Below are 10,747 nucleotides of genomic sequence, written 5' to 3'. Positions count from 1 at the left end.
TCATTTTAGTGGCAAGCGTGTTAGGATGAGTAAACACATAAGCAAGCATCACTAGGACACCCCGTGTAATGTAGAAATGTGCAATATTAGTAACACGAACAGATTGGTTATGCTTATTAACATTATTTGAGGTTCTTGATACAAGCAAGTCGCTTTACGTGCGAATCCTTGCTCCATCACCTTTAGGAACCAGAGTTGGTCGACTTGTGGTTCCTCCAAGGAAACTCAATGATTTTGTATGTGATTAGCATTTTCCTCTTGTTTTTGTTCAGTATAGAGGAAGATGTGTAGTGTTCACCCTCTCCCTGTTGTCCCCTCTCACCACCCTTCCCCACCCACCTCCCTGTCATCAGATGAGCGTTCTGGAATGTTGCCAGACGACGGCTGATAATGACTGCAACCAGACGCTCATCTCGGGTCTCCTCACTGACCCACTTTACACGGTGTTGGAAGTTATCAATAAACTATAGTTTTACTCCTTCCTCGAGTTGTCATCTTTACATTCTCTTTAAAATTAAACAGTTATTTCTTTAACATGCAATGGTGTTTAACCTTAATACATCAGATTATTTATTCTTGTATAACACCCTGAACTCATGTAATGGAAGTTGCTCTCATATCTGATAACTAAGAAAAAGAAAGCTCTCTAAAATGAAATATTTGCCTAAAATCACACAAATTAGTGAAGCACGGAAGCCAGGATGAGTCCCGGGTTCCTGGGCTCACATGATGAAATTCAGCAAATCCCTTTATCCAGGCTCTGCCATAAAGGTGACTCTGCCCCGGTGACCCGGACACGATCACACTCACAGGAAGAGAGGAGCTCAGTGTAACAATGTGCCTTTTACTGAAGTGTATCGAGTTGTCCCTTTAAGGGTTTTGATGATTGTTTAAGCAGCACCATGGCAATGGAATGTTTATGTGTGGGCAGCAGGTCAGTTGCTCCTGACTAGATCAAGCTGATGGATGGGACATTTCCTTCTCCTGAATAAACTTATCTTTATTCATCCTTCTGGAGATTATTCTTGATTTTAGACTCAGCCTCCGCTGCTGACTCTGCCCCCGCTGGCCCGGGTGCTATTACAATGACAGGACGAGAACAGCTGAGCAGCCGCTGCTCTGACCCGGAAGTGAAGCTGTTCCTGAGCTCTGCACAGAAGGAGAAGCGGGAGCTTTGAAGGAGGAGAGAGGGTGAGACTGAGGGGGGGGCAGAGGGGGGAGGAGGGGCTGGGGGAGGAGGAGGAGGGGAGGAGGGGGAGGGGGAGGGGGGAAGGAGGAGGGGGAAGGGGAGGAGAAGGGGGGAAGGAGGAGGGGGAGGGGGGAAGGAGGAGGAGGAGGAGGAGGGAGGAGAAGGGAGGAGGAGGGGGGAGGAGGAGAGAGGGTGAGAGTGAGGGGGACTGAGGGGGGAGGAGGGGAGGGGGTGAGACTGAGGGGGACTGAGGGGGGAAGGGCTGAGGGGAGGAGGGGGGACAGAGGAGGAGGAGAGGGGGACGGAAGAGGGGGGAGGGGGAGGGGGAAGGAGGAGGGGAGGAGGGGAGAGGATGGGGACTGAGGGGGGAGGAGGAGGGAGGAGGAGGTGGGTGAGACTGAGGGGGGAGAAGGGGGAAGGAGGAGGAGAGGGAGGGGGGAAGGAGGAGGGGAGGGGGTGGGGAAGGGGGAAGGAGGAGGAGGGGGGTGGAGGAGGAGGAGGGAGAGGCAGAAGGAGGTGGGCAAGAGGGCCCAGGGTAGTGAGGGGAGGAGAGGCCCAGGGCAGAGGAGGAGGGAGGAGGGCAGAGGAGGGAGGAGGGGGGAGGAGGGGGCCTAGTTGGCGTGATATAAAACTTAAAAACAAAAACCAATGGGTGCAGAGAGTTCGGCAACATTGCAGGGGGCAGCACCAGGTCTCCTGCAGTCCTTGTTTGCAGCAGTGGTAGCACTGCGTGGTGCAGCACATGAGCTCATACAGATGTGAAGTGCTATGGCTCGGGGTCAGATGCAGGGGGCAGCTCATTATGCTCACACAGTCGTACGACCCACAGCGGGGTAAGTTAGGCGTTGGATGCAGTGTGCATGCACGAGCCTCTCACACTCATCGTGCAATCTATGAAGTGTGAATGCAGTTCATGTGGTGCCAGCTCTCTTAGTATCCCTCTCTGAAGGGGTATTTACTGAGGGGTTATCGGCCCTTGGAGTTTCTTGGGGGTCAAAGGCTCTCTGTCCCCTCCTGCTGCCCCTCCCTCTGTTCATTTAGGGGTGTCTCACCCAAGGCTCACTGGCGGTGGCAGAACATGCATCAGGGGGTATCGCAGGTCTTATCCAGACCAGCCCTGTGTACCGTCGGGTCAACCAGCACTCTACAGTTTTACCACACCAGGCGAGGACTAGCCAGCTCATTACTCCAGGCACTTCCCTCCCGCCTTCTCAGTCTTATCTGCTCCGGTCACAGCTCATCAGCTCCACATGCGTCTATCTGCGATGCTTTATGCCCCAGGCTGTGTTGCTCACAATGGGGACAGCAGCTCCTGGACGTGGCTGGCAGGATCGGTAATAGTCCCAGTTGGTTTCCCCACCTCTATTGGCAGGAGGTCTGCACTATCATGATAAAGTCGGGGCTGGCATGCTTCTCTTTCTGTCCCCCGGGGTGCTTCTCTTTCTGTCCCCCAGGTGCTTCTGTTTCAGTTCCCCCGGGTGCTTCTGTTTTGATTCCTCTGGCTGCTTCTCTTTCAGTTCGCCCTGGTGCTTCTGTTTCGGTTCTTCTCTTTCGGTTCCCATGGGTGCTTATGTTTCGGTTCCCCTGGGTGCTTCTCCTACTATTCCCACGGGTACTTCTCTTTTGGTTTCCCCGGGTGCTTCCCTTTCTATTACCCTGGGTGCTTCCCTTTCTATTCCCCCAGGTGATTCTCTTTCAGTTCCCCTGAGTGCTTCTCTTTCGGTTTCCCTGAAATGAAATGATATTAAATTACATATTTATAAAGCGCACGGATACTCACTAAGAGTGTCCCAGCGCTAATCTCAAGAACAGAAGCTTCCTGCAGAATCGCCCCACCAATAATTATTGTTGGAACAGCCACGTTTTCAGTTGTTTTCTAAACAACAGCAAGTCCTGAGCCTGTCTAAGATGTAAAGGTAGTTCATTCCACAACCGGGGTGCTGGAACCTGGAATGACCTTCCTCCTATCCGAGATTTTGTAAACTTAGGAGTCACCATGAGTGATTGTTTGGCGGATCTAAGGATCCGTTGAGGCTGGTAACACTGGATCCTGTTCCTCAGATATACTGTACCTGTATCATGGAAGGTGCGATAGGCAAGCACTAAGGCTTTCAGATGGAGTGACATACGTGTTCTGGTGTTTACCATAAGTATAGCTCTGGCAGCCGCGTTCTGTACAACCTGCAGCCGGTTGAGCAAATACTCAGGCAGCCCCAGGTACAGGATGTTCACGTAGTCCAGCCTAGATGTAATTAAGGCTTGCACAACAATTTTACGGGTATCCATCGGGAGGAGAGGAATCTGGGCCTTCATTGCCAGGCTAGAGTCCAATTTGACTCCTAGATTCTTCACCGAGCTAACTGGGGCTGAAGGAGGAGACATATCACTAGGCTACCATGCATTCCAGTCCTCATAAGGGGTACAACCAAAGAAAATGATTTCAGACTTTTCTGAACTGCACTTCAGCTGATTAAGTTGCAGCCAAGCAAAGACCTCAGTTAGACAATTTTCTATCTCCCCCACGAAAGCTCGCTCCTTTATCACAAGTGAACAGAAGTTGCGTATCGTCGGCATAGAAGATAATCTTTGCTCCATAACGCTCCGCCAGATGAACAAGAGGGGCTATATATATATATTAAAGAGAGTATGGCTCAGGATAGAGCCCTGCGGGACCCCCACTTGCATTGGGGTAATAATGGCTGAGAAAGGCGGAGACCAGATCTCCTGCTGTCGCTCCGAAAGAAAAAAGCGGACCAATTGTAGACCGTGCCCCTCACACCACAATCTGCTAACCTATGCAGAATCCGATCATGAGGCACGGTGTCAAAGGCCGCAGAGACATCGAGCAATATTAGAACAGCACTACCCCCTTTGTCCATTTGAACTTTAATAGTTTCAGAAACCTCTAGTAGACTTGTTTCAGTGCTAAGGGTAGCTCTGAAGCCCGAATGGCTGTTGTGCAACACATGGTTACCTTCTAAATAATCTATTAGCACAGAGTTAACATACTTCTCCAAAACCTTAGAGAGGAAAGGTATCAGGGAAATAGGCCTGGAATTGGATGCGGTCAAAGGATCAGCTGTGCGTTTTTTCAGGAGGCGAATGATTTGAGCCCTCTTCCATCAGCTTGGTATTAATCCATGTTCAAGTGATGACTTAAGAACTAAATTCACTACAGGATTTAGGGGTTCTGCAATCTTTTAAAAAATGCTAACTGGACAGGGGTCAGACGGAGAGCCCGACTTCAAAGAAGTCATGATATCCAAGGATTTTTCTAGGGGGATGGGAGGAAATTGGGAGAGTACACAGCTCAATCCCGGAAGCCAATTGCCCGACATTATATCCATCCCAGGTTTGCCATTAAGGGCAAATGACTGTTGGATCCGGTGGATTTAATTACGGAAAAAACAAGCCATCTGATGAGCCCAACTAAAGGTGGGAGTAAAAACCTTACTAACAGCACTGGGAGATGTGAAGTCTTTAACAATGTTAAGGATTTCTTTACGTTTATTCGCGACCCCTTTTATTTTTGAGGTGAAGAATGTTTTCTTTGCAGCCCGAACGTCATTAAAGTAGGCTTTAAGAGCCTGCTTATAAATTGCTCGGTCTGTGGGAGTGTACTTAGACCGCCAGATTCTCTCAAGGCATTTGCAGGCACTTCTACCTGTCCTGAGTGCCGCAGTAAACCATGGTGCGGAAGCAAGGTTACTAGTGGGTTTCCGCGTTCTATAAGGTGCCAGTACCCCGACCTGTTCTTCCAGCCATTTCTCCAGACCAGGAGCATCAACTTCTGAATTACCAAAGATGGAAATTGGGTGCTTGACCAGGGCTCTCTTTATGCTATCAGAAGTAAATTGATTTAGAGATCTAAAAGGGACAGGGCGGAAAAGCTCCCTATGTTGCGCTTGGGCTGCAAACTTAGGAAATTTAAAGCTCAGTAGATAGTGGTCCGACCATACCAGAGTTTGGGGAGCCTCTGTTTCAGTACTAACGGTGGATAATATCTGATCCAGCGTATGACCCTTTACGTGCATGGGATGGTGAATATATGGGGCCAGGCCTAAAATCGCTAGAGATTCCAGCAACCGAATGGCCTCCAGGTCGGTGGGAACATCCATATGGATATTAAAATCGCCTATCAGAAGACAGTGTCTAAATTTCACTGAGATGGAGGAAATAGCTTGGGTGAGTGACTCCGTAAAAATACCCACCCGACCTGGTGGCCTCTACACCAGAATGCTCACGATGGATTGATGATCCGATATGGTAATCACAAGACTCACCCTGGGTGCTTCTCTTTCAGTTCCCCTGGGTGCTTCTCTTTCAATTCCTGTGGGAGCTTCTCTTTTGGTTGCCCCAGTTGCTTCTCTTTTGGTTCCCCAGGTGCTTCTCTTCCGGTTCCCCCGGGTGCTCTGACCCACACATAGCAGTTGGTCTTTTAAAACTGCTCTCTTGCCGCTGAGCTTGGGGTCAGCAAGAGGCAGGATCATTGAGGACTTGTGGGTGGGAAACTGAGCTAGCCACTGTCTGCAGATGACTAATGCCATGGGTCAACTATCCTGCAGTCCTGGTTGAACGGACCCCTAACCCCACACTATGCTTCAGTCCTTCGGCTTTTCTCAGTACCGTGGACATGGCCCCAAGGATCTGGGCCCCAGGCTGCCCAGCACTGCTTAGTGTTTGGGGGTTCTGGGGTGCTTACTGTTAATGTAGGTCCAGATTGTACTAGGTTTCGCTACACTTTCTGGTTCTGCTAATTGAAATATTCTCAGTAAATCATCACAGTTTCATCAGCTCTCTCATGCAGGATCGTTCACTCTTTAACCTTGTGCACTCGAACCCTCTGCATCCGCTTTGTTTGGGCCAGAAATGAAATGGGCAATCTGCACCATTTTGATCTTGATTAAATGAATTGCTGTCTTTACATGCCCAAGGGAGCGGCAGCCAGAGCCCTATTGTGAGTGGAGGACTCTTGTCGTTTTGGGCCAACTCACTTGGTTATGTGATGTTTAATAATTGTGAGACTCTGTGGCCCCCTGTTATATATGACTCCCTGCAGTTAGCCATCGGTCAATAAAGAACAGCACTTTGCTTAATTATATTTTTGCACCCATACTACCATTGCTTAAATCTAAACTACATGTCCCAGAATTCTCTGTATCCTTGCTGAAATTCAGGCCCTAAGGTGTTCTGTGCAATGGGTTCAATTGGTAAACTTGTTCTAGTATATCAAAGATTCAGTGTGGCCTCAGTGTATGGGTTTTAACTCCTTAATATCTGGAAACCAAGGCCAGCAATGCATCCTAAAGCACAAGCTACCTGGAGCCCACCAGCGCAGTACTATCAAAAGAAGCGTGAACCAACATTGATAAAGAGGTTTCTTTTTGAGTTTGGATCTAGATTTTTTACTTGTAACAACCTTTTATGCGGATATCTCACCCGAGTGTTACTCCCGTCGTAGGTAAATGTGTTAAGGATTATTTGTTGCATCTTCAGTGGACTAGTGCATAATATTAAAATAAATAGACGTGCATAAAGCACTTGAAATCGTAAACCTACATCACTGGCATTCCTGTCATTCGTGAAAATAACTTTTCTTTATTTCTCTTCCCCTGCCTTGTCCATCTTCACTTCTATATTTGTGAACACTTCTCCAGCTAGACAGTTACCTGTGACCCTGCTGAATAAGATAATGAGACCGGCCAGGATACAGGAGATGCACTGAGACTGAAAGAGAAGAGTAGAGCGAGAGACATGAGGTGGAAGGGAGAGACGGAAATCATGTAGAAAGATATGTGAGGTGGAGAGAGGAAAAGTATACAGAAAAATGTGAGGTAGCCAGATGGAAAGATGAAGAGTGGTAGATGGAGGAAGATGTGAAAGAGAAAGAGATTTCAAATTAATGACCTGAACTCTGACCCTAAAGATAATGCATTTGCTGAGTTAATGGTGTTGAATTTACACCAACACATCACCAACTCAGCTCACATGAAAGGAAATACCTCGGATCTGATCTGTGCCTATAATTTGAATCAACCAAATATCGATCATCCTTGCATGTGGTCCGATAATTATTTGATCAAGATTTGTATCCAGTAGATTTTCGTAACTTGATCCACAAGAGGAAATGTAAACATATGCAAATGGCGACAGATTAATACAGAGCCAATGTTATCAAGACTCTCACAATCCCCCCCCTTCCCATTAATTGAAGACATTCTCTCCAAAGTAAAAGAATCCACTCTGTGGCTCAGACATGCTAGTGACCTACACCCATCAAATCCATCCGCGTGTTATAATCCGTACCAGACGAGTGTCCTGGTACAAGCCAGAGTGAAAGGAGGCAAAACTTGACTGGTGAGAAAGGGATGATAAAGAGAGAAAAAAACTAATTAAAAACTGAACTCACAGAATATAAAGGGAAAACCACTACAAGAAACACTCCTCTCACTAGGCTATTGAACTCTTAGGAGCAAATAATAAACAAAAAGATTTTTGATATCCTGAATGAGATAAAATCAGAACTACCCTGTTTCCTATCGAAGCATTCGAAATAATTTTTTTATTAACAAAAAAGTTGATTAAAGATAGTTTAAACAATTACAGCAGCAGAAATTCTGAAGTTGAGTCTGAAAGAAACTACTCCCCTTATCCTTGTTTGAAGAAATAAACAAGCTCCATGAATTTGTGACCAAGGTCAAATCCAGGTCACCAACTGACCCTTGCCCTCCAGCAGTCGCAGAATCTCTGACGTCATCAATCCCCTGCAGAGCGTTTTCAGCAAATCAATAACTGAAGCGATCGATTCAAGTGCGTTTAAAGATGCTGTGGTGCTTCCGTTACTGAAAAAGATGGGAGATGTCCAAATCTAGAGCTAAAAGTCTGGGAGTGATGGTCGATAATAACAACCAGCAGAGGCTCTCAATGCACATATACTGAAACTACTTAAGAAATATCTTCACTGCTCCCACTTTAGGCAAGAAAAGCAATAGTGCCGGCCGCAGTCCTCTCTGGATCGCATTATGTCAACCCAGTATATTTAAGATTATCCAATAACACCAATAACACCATACATAGACTACGAGTAATTCACAGCGACGCATCTTGTTTACTACAGCACCTTCAGAGGTGGACAAACGTCACACCTATATGAAAATAACAAATCCACTGTCACACCCTCTGCCTCCCCTCCAAAGGGTCGAGATTGCAAATCAGGTGGAAATGCATGCACCCCTACAAAACTTATGATCTCACATGTTGAATATTGACAAAAACTGAGGTTGCAATTCTAAAGAATAGGACCAATCTTTGGAGCCAATGTTCCTCGCCAACAAAATTGAGAATGTTACCGGAGCCTAAACCCCCAGCTAAAAGCCTCTGAGTGATAATCAATAATAATCTTTAAATCTTTATCAGTTAAATAGTCAAGAAAGGCAATTCATACATAAGGCAGTCAGGCATAATCACCCATCAATCAACGAAAACAGCGAAAGTCAACTGACCCACGAGCGCCAATCAGTCCTATAATCACTGATCTGGAATGGGTAAACCTTGACCCCCCCACCACCTGAGCTTTAATAGTAGGTACAATATCTTTCATAATAAATTGATCTTGTTCACAGAGTCAGTCTGAACATGGCAGTCCCCTGTAGGTCATCATCTGCCCAGCTGTAAGAGTTTCTCTCCCCTCCCCTGGGCATCATTCACTCACCCCCATTCTCTCCGGCATATCCCCCTCTAGAGAGCATGTGTAAGTGAGTAGGCCCTGAGATGTCTCAGCCCAGGCGACGAGGGCCTCCTGTGCTTTGGAGTCTCTTCTCATCCTTCTCAAGCGGAAATGTAAACCTATGCAAACACCAGACCAACTCCACTGGATCAACCTCCTAAGCCCCCCTCATTGGAGCCCGGGGACTCATCCAGTGGATTGCAGCTGGCCTTTTAGCTATAAGGAGCCTAGCATAGTTTACTGGCTACTGAGCATCAGTGTTCGGGGCATAGGGCGCTCTTCTAAAGACACGCCTGACCACTCGCTCCCGTATTTTCCCCATGTGGCGAATCACATGGGAGAGAACAGGGGGTATACTAGCCCCTTTTGTAGAAAATAGAAACCTTCTCAGGGGTCTCACTGATACTTGGTCCTTTTAAACCAACAAAGAAGAAATTGGCACAGAAGCTGAAATATAAAAGTAACATCTTTATTAACCTCAAATGAGGGAGACTACTTCACACAGAAGCCTTAGCAACTGAATGAGGCAGTCTTAGGAGTACAGAGAACTGGGGCCTTATATATGCTTAGGGTTACATAGTCAGCATAAGACCAAGGGGCAGTCCTGGCTCAGGTAAGCATGCAAAATGCCTAATATGGGCATGCAAGACCTGCTTGCTCAACAAAGTGAGAGGAGATAACAGTGGCTGTTTTAACAAACACATCCTGACATTTACAGACTAGAAACAGTTGCAAGGACAGCTGCAAGCTCAACTGAGCATGTGCGAAGGTGGAAGATGCTAAATATAGTTCGTTTCGGGGCAGATTACAAGAGCAGTCAACACTGAGGGAGGACAGAGCACATGGTGAGCACGTGGCAGCACATGGCAAACAAGATGGCTGCCAGAAATACAAAATGGCTTTCACAAAACGGATAAGATAACTTCTAAATACAGGATGGCTTCTGCTAATGCTAACCCATTCGCTGTCAATTTACAACAGATGACCCTTTTAGCATTAGCTGAAGACATTCCTATGATCCAGTAGGAACATAGAAAATATTTGCACATTAATTTTCATAAATGTATCAATATCCTAATTCATTGCTAGGTGGGCATTTTCCATTCTAAACATTTCATTAAGCGGGTATATATTAAGTATAAGCAGGAATACAAAGAGAACGGAGCATTGGGTCATAATTAACATACAGATAGCAGGAGAAAGTAATGACCACTATCACAAACAGAATTATCATTTTTCTAGTCCTAAGCGAAAGCAAATCCTAAAATTATCTAGTAAACCTTTCCAGGGCTCCTATACATTGCAGTGACAATCTATTTCAGTTTCAGAATAGCAAACAGGACATCTCTAATAAAAACATTTTCCAATTGACTGTTATATTTTCCTTTTATGAGGACTAGAACATCAATCATATCTGGGACCAGGAGGACCACACAGGGCCATAGGAATTAGAACGAAGAGCTGCAAAGGGCTGCTCCTCCTTAAAAACGGAACATCCAAAGGGGTACATTATTAACAAGAAAAAGAAGTCCTTGGGGAAATTGAAGCCGCTGTACAACCAAGCCAGAGGGGAGTCTTCTCCCTGTGTCCATTTGAGCCTCACAGACAGGCTCTTGTTGTTTCCACGGTGGAGCTGCACAACTCGCAACTCAAGAATCACAGCCCAGTTTCAAGGAAAAGGTCTCTTCTTTCAGGATAGGGCAGTCACCCAACAGGCAAATGCTCTTAGCGATCCCGTCCAGTGTCTCAGGCAGTGCACCAGTTTACTTCACTTTAATCTAACAGGCACCAGAGACACAGCACCTGTACCCTAAACTCAAGTCCTTTGACCT

The 10,747-nt window shown here is 46.5% G+C and overlaps 1 protein-coding gene across 1 annotated transcript in view; it reads left to right on the top strand.

The window, feature by feature from the left end:
• Nucleotides 1-1,030: 1,030 nt before the first annotated feature.
• Nucleotides 1,031-10,747, top strand: part of LOC144823551 (uncharacterized) — an 89,813-nt gene continuing 80,096 nt past the window's right edge. Inside the window, exon 1 of the mRNA XM_078682201.1 lies at nt 1,031-1,191. The gene's annotated coding sequence lies outside the window, so the exon portion shown is untranslated. The remainder of the gene's footprint in view (nt 1,192-10,747) is intronic.

Source organism: Lissotriton helveticus, chromosome 1_1 (genome assembly GCF_964261635.1).
Source record: "Lissotriton helveticus chromosome 1_1, aLisHel1.1, whole genome shotgun sequence".
Taxonomy (NCBI): domain Eukaryota; kingdom Metazoa; phylum Chordata; class Amphibia; order Caudata; family Salamandridae; genus Lissotriton; species Lissotriton helveticus.
The sequence above is the reverse complement of the archived record's forward strand: the minus strand, read 5'-3'. Positions and strand labels throughout refer to the sequence as shown.